The sequence below is a fragment of the Aegilops tauschii genome, chromosome 5, assembly GCF_002575655.3.
Source record: "Aegilops tauschii subsp. strangulata cultivar AL8/78 chromosome 5, Aet v6.0, whole genome shotgun sequence".
NCBI lineage: Eukaryota > Viridiplantae > Streptophyta > Magnoliopsida > Poales > Poaceae > Aegilops > Aegilops tauschii.
The window spans coordinates 328,780,263-328,796,220 of record NC_053039.3 but is presented as its reverse complement, the minus strand read 5'-3'; positions in this window follow the sequence as shown (position 1 = coordinate 328,796,220).

Sequence of the window (15,958 nt, the reverse complement as noted above, 5' to 3'; positions counted from 1 at the left end):
CTGTTTATGGAAGAGGGTTGAAGGAGGGAATAGAAGAGAGCATCCCAGCCAAGAACTCAGGCCGGCTCATTTGCTCCTGGAGGCCCAGCCGCACCCCCCGGTCCTTAACCCTAGCCCCCTCGATCGATCCCCATCTCTCGAGCCCCTCCTTCCTCCTAGCGCAGCCACCACACGCATCGAGCTAGGAAGAGAAGCTCCCCGCGCCCGACCTCCTCCTCGCCGCCCTTGGTGCCGCGCCACCGGACCTCCCCGTCGCCCTCGTTGACGACTAGCGTTGCCCCTGCAGCCTCCCCTCCTTCGCGTCGTCGCCTCCCCATGGCGCCCCGTCAACGCCTCCGCCCAAAGCCTCGCCGACCTTCCCGTCCTCTGTTTCTCCTCGCCTCGCCGTCTGAGTTGATGTTTGCTCCGCTCCGCCGCCCCTACTTCTTCCTCGTCACCGGCGAGCCGTGCCGTCCCCGACCACAATAAGGCCACCGCTCTGGTCAAGTTCTTCGCCGGATCCGCCTACCTCCGCCTTGAACCCGTCATCCCCGTCCCGTTCTGGGCCTTCTCCGCCCACGCCCTGCCTCCTCATGCGTCGCGCCGGTCGGAAGCCGGTGCCTACAAGCGAGGGTTGCAGCTCACGCAGAAGAGCTCATGCTCGACCCCGCAACCCTCCATCATGCCTCCGCGCGCCCAACCTCTGTCCCGCGCCTGCAACCATGCTCTGGATCGAGAGGAGCTCGATCCTGAGCGCCTTCGGCCCGTCCGACCTCCTCTGCCTCGCTGGCCCCCAGCGTTGACCGAACGCCCGCGCAGCCGCATGCGTGGGCTGCTTCTGCTGCAAGGCCCAGCCAGCGCCCTGCCGGCCTGCCTCCGCTCAAGCTGCCGACCATCTCCTGCCGCTGACCACCACCATCGCCTCCTTGCTGCTGGCATCCCGAGGCCCCTTGTGTTGTTTTGTGTTGGACCGTCAAGGCCGGCAAGATCGACTACAATGGACGCCAAGGCCACACCAGGACCGCCAAGCATCGTCTCCGAGATTTTTCCCCAAGTACCACTACGGTCGTCATTCGCCGAGTACCCCTTCGGATCACCAAGTTCGACTACCATCGTCGTGAACCGCTTCCGAAATGTGTACCACTACGCCGGAGACCTCAGACCCGTCAAGTACCTCTCCGAAAACGAACGTGTGCCACTACTTCCACTACTGTCGCGAGAACGACTACTTCCACTATGGCCCGTGTACCACTACTTCCTTCGACGAACTGGATTCGTTCCGAAAATGCACGCTTCAAAGGTATAACCACCGAGATGACCTTTCGTGAACGAATGGTTGCGATGCATGAGATGCCCGCGTTTGCACCGTGTTCGAAATTGTCGCTTGCATGTTCCTCCTCGTTGCCATGCCATCGTCTCGTGGGAACCCGGTAACCGGGATCACCCCACCACCTTGCATGCCACGCTCATGCCATGCTTCCTTTTGCACCGGTATCTCCATGAGCTACCGGAACCGATATGTTGCCGTGGCATCATTTTCGGATTCGTTGCCGTGGCACCCCTTTCTTCCACCACGGTGACAAATGCTTCATAACATGCTTATGTCAACATTTTCATAAATTGCATAAAACTTGTAAATGTCATCCGCATCATGATAACAACATTTAAAATGTTTATATTTGTTGTTTCCATTAAATTGCTAAATATGCATATGGGGATTTTCCGGAATTTTTGTTTGTTGTTCCGGCCTCATTTAAACTTGCCTAGATAGGTAGTTTTCATATGCTTCACCCCTTGCCATGTTTAATAACATTTAATATTGTTGGTTACATAAACGAGAGAGAACTAAATAATTGATGAGGTGTTTCGTCAATATGCAACTCGTTGCATATTGAGCTCCACTTAATTTGTAGTATTGTTTGTTGCACTTTGCCATGCCATGCCTCATTAAACCGGACATGCATCATATAATTGATTTTGCATCATGCCATGCTTATGTGATGGTTGTTTACCATGTTGTTTGCTTCTTTCCAGTTTACGTCTCTCGTTAGCTTCGGTTTCGTTCCGGAGTTGTGAGGATTCGTTCGACTACGTCCGTTTGTCTTCTTCATGGACCCGTTCTTCTTCCTTGCGGGATCTCAGGCAAGATGACCATACCCTCGAAATCACTTCTATCTTTGCTTGCTAGTTGTTTGCTCTATTGCTATGTCGCGCTACCTACCACTTGTTATATCATGCCTCCCATATTGCCATGTCAAGCCTCTAACCCACCTTCCCTAGCAAACCGTTGTTTGGCTATGTTACCGCTTTTGCTCAGCCCCTCTTATAGCGTTGCTAGTTGAAGGTGAAGATGAAGTTTGTTCCATGTTGGAACATGGATATGTTGGGATATCACAATATCTCTTATTTAATTAATGCATTTATATACTTGGTAAAGGGTGGAAGGCTCGGCCTTATGCCTGGTGTTTTGTTCCACTCTTTCCGCCCTAGTTTCCGTCATACCGATGTTATGTTCCTTGATTTTGTGTTCCTTACGCGGTTGGGGATTTATGGGACCCCCTTGATAGTTCGCTTTGAATAAAACCCCTCCAGCAAGGCCCAACCTTGGTTTTAACATTTGCCACCTAAGCCTTTTTCCCTTGGGTTCTGCAGACTCAAGGGTCATCTTTATTTTAACCCCCCGGGCCAATGTTCCTCTGAGTGCTGGTCCAAACCGGGCGATGTCCGGCGCCCCCTGGGCAACCAGGGTCTATGCCAACCCGACGTCTTGCCTATCCGGTGTGCCCTGAGAACGAGATACGTGCGACTCCTATCGGGATTTGTCGGCACATCGGGTGGCTTTGCTGGTCCTGTTTTACCATTGTTGAAAAGTCTTGTAACCGGGATTCCGAGCCTGATCTGGTCTTCCCGGGAGAAGGAATATCCTTCGTTGACCGTGAGAGCTTGTGATGGGCTAAGTTGGGACACCCCTGCAGGGTATAAACTTTCGAGAGCCGTGCCCGCGGTTATGTGGCAGATGGGAATTTGTTAATGTCCGGTTGTAGAGAACTTGACACTGGACTTAATTAAAATGCATCAACCGTGTGTGTAGCCGTGATGGTCTATTTTCGGCGGAGTCCGGGAAGTGAACATGGTTCTTGTGTTATGGTTGTGCGTAAGTAGTTTCAGGATCACTTCTTGATCACTTCTAGCTTCACGATCATTGCGTTGCTTCTCTTCTCGCTCTTATTTGCGTATGTTAGCCACCATACATGCTAGTGCTTGCTGCAGCTCCACCTCACTACCCCTTTCCTACCCTTAAGCTTAAATAGTCATGATATCGCGGGTGTGAGATTGCTGAGTCCTCGTGACTCACAGATACTTCCAAACAGTTGCAGGTGCCGTTGACGCCAGTGCAGGCGATGCTACCAAACTCAAGCGGGAGTTCGATGAGGAACTTGGTCGTTACTACGTTTCGTTTCCTGATGATCAGTAGTGGAGCCCAGTTGGGACGATCGGGGATCTAGCATTTGGGGTTGTCTTCTTTTATTTTGGTTCCGTAGTCGGACCTTGATTGTATTCTGGATGATGTATGTTTAACTTGTTATTTGTGTGAAGTGGCGATTGTAAGCCAACTCTTTATCCCATTCTTGTTCATTACATGGGATTGTGTGACGATGACCCTTCTTGCGACAAAACCACCATGCGGTTATGCCTCCAAGTCGTGCCTCGACACGTGGGAGATATAGCCGCATCGTGGGCGTTACATTGATGCACCGCTAGATGACATGCCTATTGCAGGAGTAGATGTAGACGTTATGAAGCTCGATATGATGACTACTAGATAGTTTAGTGCACCATGATTTACGGCTTAGAACCGGGACTTCACAAATGTTTTGAACGCCACAGAACATATGAGATGTTCCAAGAGCTGAAATTGGTATTTCAGACTCATGTCCATGTCAAGAGGTATGAGACCTCTAAGAAGTACTTTGCCTACAAGATGGGGGAGAATAGCTCAGCCAGTGAGCATGTGCTCAGAATGTCTGGGTACTACAATCACTTGAATCAAGTGGGAGTTAATCTTCCAGGTAAGATAGTGATTGACAGAATTCTCTAGTCACTATCACCAAGCTACTAGAACTTCGTGATGAACTATAATATGCAAGGGATGACGAAAACGATTCCCGAGCTCTTCGTGATGCTGAAATTGGCGAAGGTAGAAATCAAGAAAGAGCATTAAGTGTCGATGATTAACAAGACGATTAGTTTCAAGAAAAAGGGCAAGGGGAAGAAAGGGAACTTCAAGAAGAATGGCAAGCAAGTTGCCACTCCCGTGAAGAAGCCTAGAGCTGGACCTAAGTCTGAAACTGAGTGCATCTACTACAAAGGGAATGGTCACTAGAAGCGGAACTATCCCAAATACTTGGTGGATAAGAAGGATGGCAAAGTGAACAAAGGTATATTTGATATACATGTTATTCATGTATACTTTACTAGTGTTCATAGTAACCCCTGGGTATTTGATACCAGTTCAGTTGCTAAGATTAGTAACTCGAAACAGGAGTTGCAAAATAAATAGAGACTAGTTAAGGACGAGGTGACGATGTGTGTTGGAAGTAGTTCCCAGGTTGATACGATCACCATCGCACACTCCCTCCACCTTCGGGATTAGTGTTGAACCTAAATAAATGTTATTTGGTGTTTGCGTTGAGCATGAATATCATTAGATCATGTTTATTGCAATACGACTATTCATTTAAGTCAGAGAATAATTGTTGTTCTACTTATATGAATAAAACCTTCTATGGTTTTATTTAATCTCGATCGTAGTGATGCACATATTCATAATATTGCTGCCAAAAGATGCAAAGTTGATAATGATAGTGCAACATATTTGTGGCACTGCCGTTTAGGTCATATTGGTGTAAAGCGCATGAAGAAACTCCATGCAAATAGACTTTTGGAATCACTTGATTACGAATCATTTGATACTTGCGAACCATGCCTCATGGGCAAGATGACTAAAACTCTGTTCTCCGGAACAATGGAGCGAGCTAATGACTTATTGGAAATAATACATACCGATGTATGCGGTCCGATGAGTGCTGAAGCACGCGGCGGGTATCGTTATTTTCTCACCTTCACTGATGATTTGAGTAGATATGGGTATATCTACTTGATGAAACACAAGTGTGAAACATTTGAAAAGTACAAAGAATTTCAGAGTGAAGTGCAGAATCATTGTAACAAGAAAATAAAGTTTCTACGATCTGATCGCGGAGGCGAATATTTGAGTTACGAGTTTGGCCTTCATTTAAAACAATGTGGAATAGTTTCACAACTCACGCCACCTAGAACACCATAGCGTAATGGTGTGTCCGAACGTCGTAACCGTACTTTATTAGATATGGTGCAATCTATGATGTCTCTTACCGATTTACCACTATTGTTTTGGTATTATGCATTAGAGACAACTACATTCACGTTAAATATAGCACCGTCTAAATCAGTTGAGATGGCACCTTATGAACTGTGGTTTGGCAAGAAACCTAAGCAGTCGTCTCTTAAAGTTTGGGGTTGTGACACTTATGTAAAAAGGCTTGAGCCTGATAAGCTCGAACCCAAATCGCAGAAGTGTGTCTTCATAGGATACCCTAAGGAAACAATTGGGTACACCTTCTACCACAGACCCAAAGGCAAGATCTTTGTTGCCAAGAATGGAACATTTCTAGAGAAGGAGTTTCTCTTGAAAGAAGTGAGTGAGAGGAAAGTAGAACTTGATGAGGTAATTGAACCTTGTCTCAATTTGGAAAGTAGCACATCAGAGAAATCCGTTCCCGTGATGCCTACACCAACTAGAGAGGAAGCTAATGATGATGATCATGAAACTTCAGATCAAGTTACTACTGGACCTCGTAGGTTGAACAAAGCATGTTCCGCACCAGAGTGGTACGGTAGTCCTATTCTGGAAGTCATGTTACTAGACCATGATGAACTTACGAACAATGAAGACTATGATGAGCCTAGATTCTGATAAATGGCTTGAGGCCATGAACTCTGAGATACGATCAATGTATGAGAACAAAGTGTGGACTTTGGTGGACTTGCCCGATGATCGGCGAGCCATAGAGAATAAATGGATCTTCAAGAAGAAGACTGACGCTGATGGTAATGTTACTGTCTACAAAGCTCGACTTGTCGCAAAAGGTTTTCGACAAGTTCAAGGGGTTGACAACGATGAGACCTTCTCACCCGTAGCGATGCTTAAGTTGGTCCGAATCATGTTAGCAATTGCCACATTTTATGATTATGAAATTTGGCAAATGGACGTCAAAATTGCATTCGTTAATGGATTTCTTAAAGAAGAGTTGTATATGGCAACCGTAAGGTTTTGTCGATTCTAATGGTGCTAACAAAGTGTGCAAGCTCCAGCGATCCATCTATGGACTGGTGCAAGCATCTCGGAGTTGGAATATACACTTTGATGAGGTGATCAAAGCATATCGTTTTATACTGACTTTTGGTTAAGCCTGTATTTACAAGAAAGTGAGTGGGAGCTCTGTAGCATTTCTAATAGTATATGTAGATTACATATTGTTGATTGGAAATGATATAGAATTTCTGGATAGCATAAAAGGATACTTGAATAAGACTTTTTCAATGAAAGACCTCGGTGAAGCTGCTTATATATTGGGCATCAAGATCTATAGAGATAGATCAAGACGCTTAATAGGACTTTCACAAAGCACATACCTTGACAAAGTTTTGAAGAAGTTCAAAATGGACCAGTCAAAGAAAGGGTTCTTGCCTGTGTTAGAAGGTGTGAAGTTGAGTCAGACTCAAAGCCCGACCACTGCAGAAGATAGAGAAAAAATGAAAGTCATTCCCTATGCCTTAGCCATAGGTTCTATGCTGTGTACCAGACCTGATGTGTGCCTTGCCATATGTCTGGCAGGGAGGTACCAAAGTAATCCAGGAGTGGATCACTAGACAACGGTCAAGAACATCTGAAAGTACCTGAAAAGGACCAAGGATATGTTTCTCGTTTAAGGAGGTAATAAAGAGTTCGTCGTAAAGGGTTACATCGATGCAAGCTTTGACGCTGATTCAGATGACTCTGAGTCTCAATCTGGATACATATTGAAAGTGGGAGAAATTAGCTAGAGTAGCTCTATGCAGAGCATTGTAGACATAGAAATTTGCAAAAATACATATGGATCCAGTACAAAAAAAGACACATCCGTGACATTTTGGGCCGAACGATTTTTTTTCTGTCATACTTATGACACTTCTATGACGATAATTGTGACAAAACCTGGTATCATCATAGATGTGGTGGGGTCCTACTTCTATGACAAAAAATCATGACAGAAAATGGGCTTTTCGTCCTGGGCGGGCCGGAGACGCAGCTGCATGACATTCTTTGGGCCGTCCATGACGGAAAAAACCATGGTAGAAGCAAGGGCGAGGAAAATATCGGGGTGTTCCCGGTTACGGTGGGTGGTCGGGGCCGAGCGATGCACGTTTCTCTCGTACACGCACGCGCGTGGGTGCGAGGCGTTGGGCTCTAACTGAACCCGAGCGATTGCACTGCAGGCTACGCGTTACTGAACCCGAGCGATCGATCGATGGTTGTTAACTGAACCCGATCGAGTAATTCCTTCGCTAGCGCTGCTAACTGAAGCCGATCGATGCTGCCTCTGGATGAACAGTGAGTGTTGCTGGGGGGGTTTGGATGAACAGTTCCCGGTGGGGGTGGATGAACAGGACCCCGTGGTGTTGCTTCTGGATGAACAGGACCCCGATCGATCGAGCCGGTTGGGGCTGGATGAACAGGACCCCGTGGAGGGCTGGATGAACAGGACCACCCCGAGGAGGGCAGGATGAACAGTAGACGGTGGAGGGCTGGATGAACAGTAGCCCCGTGGAGGGGTGGTTGAACAGGAGCCCGTGGAGAGGGTTGGTTGAACAGTAGCCGGTGGAGTAGCGCGCGGTGGAGGCTGGATGAACAGGAGCCCGTTGATGAACAGTCGCAGGTGGAGGCTGGAGGAGGTCGACGGTGGATGAACAGTGGCCCGTGGAGGCTGGAGGGGGTCGACGGTGGAGATGAACAGTATCCCGTGGAGTCCCGTTTTGTGGTACGCCACACCCCTCCCGATGAACAGGACCTTCGTTTCGACCGTAGCGCTCCAACACAAGTCCGTTTCCTCCGTTTTGCGGTACGCCGCACCCCTCCCGATCAACAAGACCCCTGTTTCGACCGTAGGAGGTCTGTTTCCTCCGTTTTGCGGTACGCGAGACCCCTCCCGATGAACAGGATCCCGTTTCCAACGTGGTCGGTCGAACACAAGGCCGTTTCCTCCGTTCTGCGGTACGCCAGGCCTCGTTTCCATCGGTTGTTCCGTCTAAGCCCTCCCGATGAACACGACGACGCATTCCGTTCCGACCCAGCCGGTTAGCTCCCCATGAACACGACGACAACGCAGTTTCTCCATTCCGACCCAACCATGTACACGAGCCCTGGCCGTACGTATGCGCGAGTAGGCGTTCGAGACCCTGCCCGTATGTACGTATGTGGCCGTATTTTCTTTCTTGCACACTTGCCGCTGTACGTACATGTACATGCTACGTGCGCGCCTCTACGACGACACGTGCGCGCCTCTACATCGACCAGTATGTACGTACACGTTCGCGACCAGAATGACAACGCTACGTACGCTTCGACCAGGTGGGTCCCGACTGTCAGGCACTTCCTTGCATGCGAAGATGTAGCTGGTGGGTCCCAGCAGTCAGGGGGGCGAATCGTTTTTTTTTGCCTGGACGCACTTCCTCGCGTGCGAAGATGTAGCTGGTGGGTCCCAGTAGTCAGGGGGAAACGTTTTTTTCGCGAAACACGATGGCCCATCTGGTGGGTCCCCGCTGTTAGGTGGACGAATAATTATTTTGCGCGTAATAAGTAGGCACTTCCTTGCTGCGGCCGTGGACCCAGGTGTCAGCCTCTCCACGTACAGTCCACGTCCGATGGAAGCCGTTCCTTGACCACGTTGATCACGCCGCGCCAAGAGCACCAGGGTGGTGGACGACGGCGAGGCCTAGGAAGGGGACAACGCGGAGCTGGATAAGACGCAGCAGTGGAAGCCCGCGTGGAGATGAGTACGAGGGTTCACTGGTTCGGCTGCGGTGTGAGGCTGCCGTCGCCGCAGGGCCTGGCCAGTGGTGGGAATAGTAGGGGGCGGTGAGGCCTCCGCGGCAGCACAGCCGGCCACGGGAGGCAGGAGCATGCGGCACGACCGGCGCTGCTTTGGGCGGCTGGAGCAAGAAGACCAGAGGTTGAAGAAGCACTACGGGCGTTGGATGGACATCGCAAGGTCACTGGAGCTAGAATCGTTCATATTGACTAAGTTGACAAAGCCCTCCGTCCCCGTCAACTTAGTGGGCCCACAAGTCAGCCACCCACCAAGGTGGGTTCCCAACTAGCAGGGGGAGTATTCATTTTTTTTGTGCGTAATAAGGAGGCACTTCCGGTGGGTCCGAGCTGACAGCGGGGGGAACGTTTTTTTCGCAAAATACGGTGACTCGTCCGGTGGGTCCCAGCAGTCAGGGGGAAAACATTTTTTTCGCAAAATACGGTGGCCCGTCCGGTGGGTCCCTGCTGTTAGGTGGAGGAATCATTATTTTCCGCGTAATAAGGAGGCACTTCCTTGCTGCGGCGGTGGACCCAGCTGTCAGCCTCTCCACGTACAGTACACTTCCGATGGAAGTCGTTTCTTGACCACGTTGACCATGTCGTGTTCCGTTGCATGCATGCGTCCATGGGCGTGGTGCGTCCCCACTGTCAGCCTCTCACGTATAGTCATCTTCCGATGACTCTTGGTTGTTGACCACGTTGACCACACCGTGCCGAGCGCACCAAAGGCGGTGGACGACGGCGAGGCCGCAGACTGGAACGACCCGGAGATGGGGAAGACGGGGCAGTGGAGTCGCAGATGGAGAGGAGTGGGAAACTTGACTGGTTCGGGTGCGCGGCAGCACAACCGCGGTGCCGCCCACGGGAGACCGGAGCAAGAATAGAGGTTGAAGAAGGAGCACGGTTGTTGGATTAACATCCAACGGTCCAGCTGCTAGAATCATTTGTTGATTAAGTTGACAAAGCCCCGCGTACACGTCCGCTTAGTAGGCCCACAAGTCAGCCACCAAATCTGATGGGTCCCAGCTGTCAACGGGAGGAATAATTTTTTAGCATAACAAGGAGGCACTTCCTTCTATGCGAAGATACAGCCGGTGGGTCCTAGCTGTCAGGTGGAGGAAACATTTTTTTTCATCTTAATAAGGAGGAACTTTCCTTGCGTGCGACCATGGACCTCGTGGGTCCCAGCCGTCAGGCTCTCCACGTACAGTCCTCTTCCGACGACTCTCGTTTGTGGACCACGCCGGACCAAGCGCAGCGAGGTGGTGGACGACGGCGAGGCCCCGGACGGGAACGACTCGGAGATGGGAAGACGCGGCAGTGGAGTCGCGGATTGAGTGGAGTTGAAGGGTTATAACTGGTTCTGGTGCGGCGTGGGGCTGCAGTCGGTGGAGAATAACAGGAGGTGTGGAGGGGCGGAGGGATAGCCTGGCCGGCGGTGGGGTAGCGCTTCGCAGCGATGCGTGCTAAGCAGAGCCGCTAGCCACCGGAGGCCGGACCAGGCGGTCCCGGCGACGCTGGAGGAAGAAGACGAGAGATTGAAGGTGCATGCCGACCAAGTTGACAACGCCCTGTGTAGGCTTCGACCTATTGGCCCACATGCCAGCCTACAAAAATGTGGCATATATTTAACCCATGTTTTCTAGAATGTACAGTCCATTTGCTGGGCTGGGTGAACAAATAATTTCGCGTCAATGCGGCCCATTTATATTATCTAAGAAATCCCAGCCCATTTGCACTTCCTTCAAATACACGAATTAGCTGGGCTCGTTATATATATAATGTTATGTCAGAAGGAGCAATTAATATCAAAATAAACCGGAGAGGCACATTTTTTATATACATAATTAAAAAATTAGCGAGTTATTACTCAAAATAAAAATGAGCGCGTTATTATTACATTGGTCCTTAAAATCTTCGCAAGATTTTGTACGCAATCACCAGGATTTTCCTTGCGTGTGAGTCAAAAACAACCAGGATTTTCCTTGCCAACTTCTGTTAAACATTTACTTTTATAAGTTAATAACATGTGGGATGTTTTTATAATGTATATATAAGTCTCTATAAAATATATGATAATAGTAATAATATAAATATATATAATGTGGTTAAAAAATACATTGGGCTGCCGATCTTTAAGAAAAAGCCCATAGGCCGGTATGGACCTCAAAAAATAAGTTGAAACCACTATCACCGTATGTCGTGGGCTATGCATGTTAAAATACAAAACCTAGGCCTAGCTGATACTTGTCCGCCCTCTGGAAAAAATGATACCAGATCCCCGAGCGAACTGGATTATAGAGGGGCCCGGCGGCACGACTAAAGAAGCACATCAGGAGCGATTTTTTTCTTCTTCAGTGGATGGCTCTCGATGGCGTTCTTTTACTTGCCTCTGCACCATACAACTTGTATTTTTAGCCTCCCAATCCGTGGTGGACCAGCAGCCCATTTGCTGGGCGGGCCAACCTATAGAAACCAGCACTCGATTTTTCATCAAGCCCCAAAAACAACGCAGTACTATGTTTGTTTTGAGGCCGAAAACATTACGGCAGGGGTTGAGCGGGGGAGGGGGCAAGACAGAGCAAAAAGATTAAAAAGAGCTGATGCGTCGTTGCTACCCTAACAAAGCAGGTGCAATTCTTCTCGGGAAGAAGGTGTGCCATTGACACCCACACGTCACATACCCCACAGTAGGCATACTAACAAGTTCACACACAAGCACAACAGAAAAGGTAAACATGCGTATTAAACTCAGGTTTGCAGGACACGTTCATATTCATAGACAACATTCACTATCAACAACTCAAAGATTCATATATACACAAGTTCAGCATGTCTATGGATCCAAATGATTGATAGATCACACAACAATATTCATAGATAATTCACAAAAAGATTCAGATATACACATGTTCAGTATGTTTATGCATCCAAATGATTGAGATCACAGCCAATATGATCCATGGACGAACTTTAATTACCTAGGGTACAGACTGGTAAATGGTGTTCAGTCGGAGGTACTTCTTGCTAAAATTAATGCTTGTACGAGTAAACTTTCGAGTACATAAGAGGCAGCATAGACAATCTGAACTTTGCTTGTAGGTTTATCCTCAAATAGTGGCCTCGTGCCGAGGGAGGTTTGAGCAACTTGGCCACTACTTTCATCCAACTAGTTTACTAGCTCATCTTGGTCCTGTAGCTCGCCAAAATTCTACATTGCAGACTGGTAAATGGTGTTCAGTCGGAGGTACTTCTTGCTAAAATTAATGCTTGTACGAGTAAACTTCCGAGTACATAAGAGGCAGCACAGACAATCTGAACTTTGCTTGTAGGTTTATCCTCAAATAGTGGCCTTGTGCCGAGGGAGGTTTGAGCAACTTGGCCACTACTTTCATCCAACTAGTTTACTGGCTCAACTTGGTCTTGTATCTCGCCAAAATACTACATTGCAGACGAGAAAGGAGGCGGTTGAGAAAATGAACCACCAAATTTTTTTGTGCAGTTCAACTGAAATGGAGCATCCCTCGCGTGCAGACTGATTAAGTGCCAGATGAATATACGCGTCAACCAACTTGTCTGGAATCTTTAGACTCCATGCCATACAGTTCGCTACCATATGTGCCGATAACTAAAAGGCACAAGTTGGGACCAAAGACTGGACTGCGTTTTTCTCGGCTATGCACCAAGCAATATTTTTGGCGTTCACTCTCCTAATACTTGGAGTTTGACAATTGGTTGACGCCGGTTGATACTCAAATGAATATAGGCACTTCTTCTTGTCAACATCGATGCTTGTCTGAGTGAACTTTGGAGTACATAGCAGTAGCATAAGTACCTGTCCATCTGATCTTTTTGTGCAGTTCTACTGAAATCACCCGATGTAATGATTTGCCTGCGAGTTCAGGCTCCAAGTTACTCCTTTATGAAATCGGCAAACAGTAGCACAATACCAAATTACCAATACATATGACAAGCACAATAATCAGGATAAAGACCAGTACCAACCTGTGTGAGGTAGCATATCAATTACTATTTCCTTTGACTGGAAGCCGAGATAAGCCAAGCGACTGACAGCAAAGGAAGAATGCAAGCCGAGATTAGCGACTAACAGGAAAGGAAGGAAGCTATCGAGGCAATGAAGCACCCAAAGTTTTTGTGTAGTTCCACCAAAATCGAGCATCCCTGTTGGCACATATATTGAGAGAGTGAGATTACTGTAATAGTGGGACTAGTTGATGAAATGTACACTAACAAATAGAATCACCCTCATTATCTTAATGGGTAAAGTTAGCATTCCCTCCCTACTCCACCACATGATTCACCTCCATAGACAAACATACACACGTACATGATTAAGCATAGGGTGCTACTAAAGATTTGTTTAACTCCGAGAGGAAAATTAGGCAGCAATAAATTAGTGGTACTTAAGTACTCCTAATTAATTAAGTGAGACAGCAGAAGTGGAAGGGCTCCCTGGAGGATCGTCTCACATGTAAGGTAGTCGTTGCCGGAGCCCTTGAATGGCCTCAACTGAGGCCTCTGGCTTCAGCAAGATCGCCTTGGCACTGTTTACTCTTCTTCTTCTTCCTCTTCATGCTCTGTTTCTCATTCTCCTCACCAGTTGGTGAAACCAAGTACATGATTGGCCTTCTATTTCAGAATTGGTTTTGTCAGTGAGGGAGTACAAGTGTACTAGTAAAAAATAGCATTATTTTCTCATGGCAGTCGCAAAATAGAGATGAACACATGCATTAAATATCATTCTTACCTAAAGGAAGGTTATGGTGCCAATATGGATGATGAGGATTGGAACACAAATCTCCCTTTGTGCAGTTCCACCGAAATGAACCAACTGTTCCATTCTGACATTCCAGTTAAACAGCACAAAAGTCACTTCTTTTAAGAAGAGTGTTGTGCAGTGCACCAAATGGTCACAACAGCAACCAGGTGAAATGAATATCCATGTTTGCACAAAAAGCTATAGAGGAAACAGTCAGTGTCTCAAACAATTACAGGCAAAAACATTTGGCTAAGCTTGTCATGGCTTATAACAGTGGCATGGCTTCATTTTTACTAGGGGCATTAGATTAAGAACAGCTAAATATTTGGTATAAGGGCATGGGACAGTGGGTGCACCAGCAGTCTAGCACCATGTACCTAAACAGGGGCATAAAGTGGTGATTCATAATTTGTTGCCCCGAGAAACAAACATCCAAGAAACATATCTGGGTTGGTCCCATTTTTGTTCACTCTAGCCACCTACTCCTATGTGTGGATAGCAAATCTAGTTGGTCATACCACTGTGTACAGCGTTACCCCTATACTTCCCTTTTCGACCAAGAGACCGGTTGGATGACCAGTCTGTACTACTTTCACCCCCTTTCCTTCCTGTTTGTACCAAGTCCGATGTACTACATACTAAATTCCCCCACCCCCACTTTATTTCTTGTTTGAACCAAGTACAAGATTCGAATCCATGAAGTAGCTTTACCTCTAACAATAGAAGAAGAAAAATAGGTGACGTTGGACCATCCGACCGAGAGGGGCTGAGAGGTAGAAAATGATGCACATGCAGCGACGTAGCGAGCTGGGGAAGTAGAGCTAAGGCGGTTTCGAAGGAAGATATACCTGAAGGTCGTCGGGATGTGGATAGGTGGGCGGCGGGAGGCCGGATCCGCCCACACTAGGGCAACGATAAAGGGATCGGAGGACCTCCCGTGCCGGCGCTCGGCCAGAGATAACGGTGCGGATGGCAGTGGGTCTCCTCCCTCGCTATCGACGACGGCCTAAATGCTGCCCCTCCTCCCCTTCACCGGCGGAGGGGGATACGTCCGGATCTGTAACCAACGGTGAGGATAGAAAGACAGTGTTTTTTGAAGGGAGAAAGACAGTGTTACCACCCCTATCTTGTTTAGATCTGGAGAGGATGAAAGTGTGTGAATAGAGCAAACCTAGCAAGCAAGCGCGGAGGCTCCGGCCTATATATACGTAGTGGGGTAGTTTTCCTTTTTCACTCCATCAAAACAATCGTTTAAAATTGTGTACTACGTGCCAGGTCGCTGTTTTTTTAGTTGTTGATTGTTTTTTGAGATAGCTACCCACTGGTTCCAAGTGGTGTTACGGTGTGCCAGGTCGCACTTTGTATCGTTCAAGTCTGGTACAAGTCCCTCCATTAAATGAACAACCACCTCCTCATAAAAATTGTGAACAAGCCCACGGCTAAAATTATCGGAAACGTGGGTTGCCCCAACATGCATTATTATTTATATTTTCTACTCCCTCTGTTCCTAAATATAAGTCTTTTTTATTAGCCAAACCTAAGACAAGAATTGTTTTTATTAGCAGTGAACCCCACATGTCATAGACACAAAAAGTGTGGCAAGATTCCCTTAGGCAAGCCAAAGTGTGTCTAACAATTTGAGCAACTCAAGTTAGGCAAGTGTGGCAAGTGTGGGAAAAATAATGTGGCAACATAAGAAAAACATAGTCACAATCCAAACAGCCCCGTAATTTTTTGTGACATGCATGAAAATTTGGTTAGTTAAATTTATAGTCAAAATTTGGCAAGGTGCATCAAATCAACACATGCAAGTATCAAAAGGGAAGTCACGGCATGCATGCATGTGTTGTACTCCCTCCGTTTCCAAATATAAGTCTTTTTAGATATTGCAACAAGTGACTACATACGAAGCAAAATATGTCTATATACATCCGTATGTAGTAGTCCATTTGAAATGTGTAAAAAGACTTATATCGAGTGCAGTGCTTTGATGTGTCGCATCAACTCATACAAGACCGAGAAGTTTGATT